Source organism: Apis laboriosa, unplaced genomic scaffold, assembly GCF_014066325.1.
Source record: "Apis laboriosa isolate Shangri-la unplaced genomic scaffold, ASM1406632v1 scaffold1_cov151, whole genome shotgun sequence".
Classification (NCBI taxonomy): domain Eukaryota; kingdom Metazoa; phylum Arthropoda; class Insecta; order Hymenoptera; family Apidae; genus Apis; species Apis laboriosa.
In genome coordinates this window covers 2,768,330-2,773,033 of record NW_025222279.1, presented here as the reverse complement: position 1 = coordinate 2,773,033, position 4,704 = coordinate 2,768,330, and positions in this window count along the sequence as shown.

The window sequence follows — 4,704 nt, the reverse complement described above, 5'->3', positions numbered from 1 at the left end:
AAAAAAAAAAAAAAAAAAAAAGAAATATGAAAATGATACACGCAGAAAGAAAACCAGAGGAACAACAGAAAATTCGAGGCCGCGAATTATCCGGAACAGAAGCATCGTCCCGGCGAGCGTGGAACGAACAACAGAGCGAGAGAAGGGAGGGGGAGGTTGGTTTTCGAGGGTGGAGCGGAAAGATATCGGAAGGAAAATCGGGCCACGAGCCAACCACCGAATCAGGCGGCCGACTAGCTAGCTAGTATCGAGGTCACGACACGTTATTTCGAGACCTCTTTCGCATCGGTGCTGGCTGCGATGAAAGAGTCCGAGATGATTAACTGTGACCGGAGAAAATACCGTAAACAGGTAATAAAGAGGGAAAATATGAAGCAGAATCGGTGGAAATAAAAGGGAATAAAGTTTCTCGTTTCTCCTCCGAAATAAAACAAAAACATACGCTCTTCTTTTGAAGCGTGGTTTCTCGCTATTTTGTGGAAAATATGGACGGTATAATGAAAATTTTATATCGCGTTAGATTCACAGACGAGAATTATATTAAATCGTATGTAAAATTTGTTACACGTGTGTGAAATAACAGGAATCGTAGTGGAATTTCAGATGGAAGTTATTTTGAGAAATTCAATATTTAAAAAGGAAGATTGCTTTTTTATATTCTATAGTTTCAACATTAAATCTTTGATTTTAATCTGTAACTAGTATGACGAGATAATTTATAAGTAACCTAAAACAATGTATACAATAACAATACAGTTTTATTTCCTATCGGATCTTATATCTTTTAGTCGTCCATTTGATAAATTTGATATTTTCTCATATATGCAAAGTTTAACAAAAAAAAAAAAAAAAAAAAAGAAAGAAAGAAAGAAAGAAGAAAAAGGACAAAAACAATATACTCGATAAATCAAAGAAGAAAAATACAAGCATATCGAAGATAAGAATTCCTTTTAAAAAAAAAAAACGATCGTCTAAGAAAAAGTCAAAGTGATTCGCGTCTCGAAGAAAAGAAAGTTCTCACTGCACCCGATTTAATATCACTGTTAACGCGCCAAAAAGATTACCAAGCGTTCGATTTATCGATGATCGGCCGATTCACCATGAAACAACTCGTTCACCTTATCGAGAAGCAACGCCAGCATCCGAGCGTTGGAGTGCTCGATTACGCCTCCTCGATCGCCTCGAGCCACCCCGTAAATATCGCTGCCCGATCTTAATAAACCAGCCCGGGGTACCGTTCCCCCGGTTTTATCAATCGAACGACGAGGGCCGCGATTCGTGGAAGCCGATACGACGAAATACGCGAGTGACGACGATTCATCGATTCATTTTCTTCCGCTTTACGATACGATAAAAAGAAAGGGATTTACGAGGCCGACGCGTGAGGCTGGTTTAAACTGAAGATACCGTTTTGCCATTAAGATACATATATTTAAAACAGTGCTTTTTCTTTTTTTTTTTTAGTGTTTTTGAAATCGCAATCCCGACTCGTGGCATTAAAGTAAGTTAATGCAAGCGTGTAAATTAAGGAAGAGTTTAGGATTGGCCGATATTTTCGAGATGGTAATGTAATTTGTAAGTCGATTATTAAGATAGGAGCATAATGGAAATTTGTAATGCAATATGGAAGAAGTTTTTGATTAAGATATATGTATTTAAAACAGTGCTTTTTTCTTCCTTTTTNGATGGTAATGTAATTTGTAAGTCGATTATTAAGATAGGAGGATAATGGAAATTTGTAATGAAATATGGAAGTAGAAGTTTCTGATTAAGATATATTTAAAGCAATGCTTTTTTCTTCTTTTTTTCTTTTTAATGTTTTTGAAATCGCAATGGCGACACATGGCATTGAAGTAAGTTAATGCAAGCGTGTAAAATAAGGAAGAGTTTAGGATTGGCCGATATTTATGTAATTTGTAAGTCGATTATTAAGATAGGAGGATAATGGAAATTTGTAAAGAGAGTTGATTAAATTTGTCGAATTACGTCTATACTCGTGAAAAATAATTTTTGAAATATGGAAGTAAAAGTTTCCGATCCACGAGATTAAAATATCGAAATTTAATTGTTACACGTTTTGCACAAATTGCGTGAACACGATTTGCTTGAAAACAAATGCATAAAACAAACTTTTCAGCTCTTTCACCATCGCGAATGCGAATCGACCATATTCAACATTTAACTTTCATATAGAGGATTTAAAATAAAATACCTCGCGCCGTAGCAATGAACAAATTGAATACACCATCAATATTTCACGCGTTCGAGGCAAACAATATTGAAACCAACGCCCGATTCTCTAACGGTAATAAATATCTATGCATGAAACTTTCAAACTAGAAAACTAGGATCTATAGATCGCGTTACAAATAATAAATCATCGTGAAATATAGTTCAACTCGATTCATTCTAAATTTATATACTTTCCTATCAACGCTCTCTATATTACATATAAAAAAATCCCAAAATTTTAACGGAAAACACTATTAAATTTATCATCGACATAAAAAAAAAACAAAAACTTTGAATATCCATACAGTAAAACTTAAACAAAAAACATTTTCTTTTTCAAAAAACTTAAAATTTGAATCCAATTTTTCAAATTGATATACAAATACGTTCTTCGTTCATACTTATGTACAAAAATCCTGATCGCATTTAAAAATAATTACAATAAACTTCGATCCTCGACAACGTAAATACATCTTTGAATAAAATCCATTAAGCGCTTCGCATAGGTTCCAATCACCTATTAAATATCAATATATATATTAAAAAAAAAGAAAGAAAGAAAAAAAGAAAGAAACGTGGAATGAAGAGGTTTTGGAGGGATCGAAAGCAGTGAGAAGAAGGCAAGAAACGTTGTAGGGGGCGCGATCGATATCCCGACATCCTGGCCCACGCGTGAAATCAATGCCTGCTGGCGCCGTTGAGGGCCGGTCACCATATTGCGGCCGGTCGAATCACGAGAAATCTCGGGAAAAGTTCGATCATCGCTCTATCGTGTCGCGTGATGAAATAATTCGATGAACGATCGTAAAAGAATCGTAATAATTATTTATACTTACAGATATACAGGTAACAATAATATCCATATGGAAATTTTATAGATGATATTTTATCGATGTTAATTAATTAAGAGCAACGGTATGTTCGAAGAACATTTCATAAAAAGTTTTGGGGAAAAAATAACATAGATACGAGTTTGAAAGCGACGATATTCAATAATGAAGTACGTAACAAATTTTATTATGAAAAAATTCGTAAATTTTATTATTGTCAAGCCTTGGAGGTATATATAGGTATATATAGCACGAGGTATAGTTGTATAGTTGAAGAGTAAGAATTTCTTGGCAAATTGTCAAAATAAATGTATTCTTTCGAAATTAATGGAATCCTTTTTTTTATTTCTCATATATAGGATGAGATTGAATAATTCTTAAAAAAAGTGTAAAGGTTTTAAGTGATGTGTATTAATATATTTTCCGAATGGTTTTTTACTTATTAGAGGAATACAGGTACATTTATAAAAGTTTGTTGAAAAAAGAAAATAATTTAATCGTAAAAACTATAAATCTGTAAAAGATTCGTTCAAACGTAAGATTTATTTATACGATATTTATATCTTTCTAAAGAACATGGGTAAAAATGGTAAAAATCGTAAATCTAAAAACTTTATTTGCTAAACTTTTTCACGTGATGTATCTTCTAAGATAGAAATTTAACGATTGTGGATCATAAATTAAAAATTCTTTTTCAAAATAAAATTACGAGTTATGAAAATGGAAAGTGTCAATTTTATTCGATTTTTAATCAAGGAATTAAACAAATTAGACGACAATACTTAGCGACAAAAGTTCAACATAATTACGTTCCACAATCGCCATTTTGAAGAAATGCGACCAAGATTTCTGCATAAATTTTTGGACATCCTTTACTTTAGTAATTCACGAATATTCGATGCTTTCTTGCAATTAATACTCAATCAATGTCTCTTTACTTTATTAATCCAACTTTCAATTCCTTCATTCCAAATTTTAATTCTCTTTTCAAATACTTGCTCGAAACTAGTCAACTTCCGTTATTCAACGAAAGAGACAAAAGAAAATAAAAAATTTCTTATATTATTTCCTACAGAAATGATATCCCTCTCATTCACATTCAATTTTCGATCTTTCGTCCCAAATTTTAATTATTCAACTTCCGCCATTCAACGAGAGCAAATTAAAAAGAGACAAAAAAAGCCAAATATTTCTTCCACTTATTACAGAAATCTTCCTCTCGTTCACAATTTTCAATTACTATTTCCTTCGTCCCAAATCTTTTCCTGGAAATTATTCAACTTCCACTCAACGAACAAATTACCCAAAGAGAAAGCCAAAAATTTCTTGCACTTATTACAAAAATGGACGATCTTTCCTCTCATCCACAATTTTCAATCCTTCGTTCCAATTTTAATTACCCAACTTCCGCTATTCAACAGACCAACTTCATTCAAAGAGGCGAAAAAAAGTAAAAAATCTCTTGCACTTATTACAAAAATGGATGATATCTTTCTCAATTTTCAATTCTTCGTTCCAATTTTAATTACCCAACTTCCGCCATTCGACAGAGCAAATTATTCAAAGAGACGAAAGAAAGCCAAAAATTTCTCGCGCTTATTACGGAAATGGACGATCCTCCCTCTCATCCACAATCCTTCCA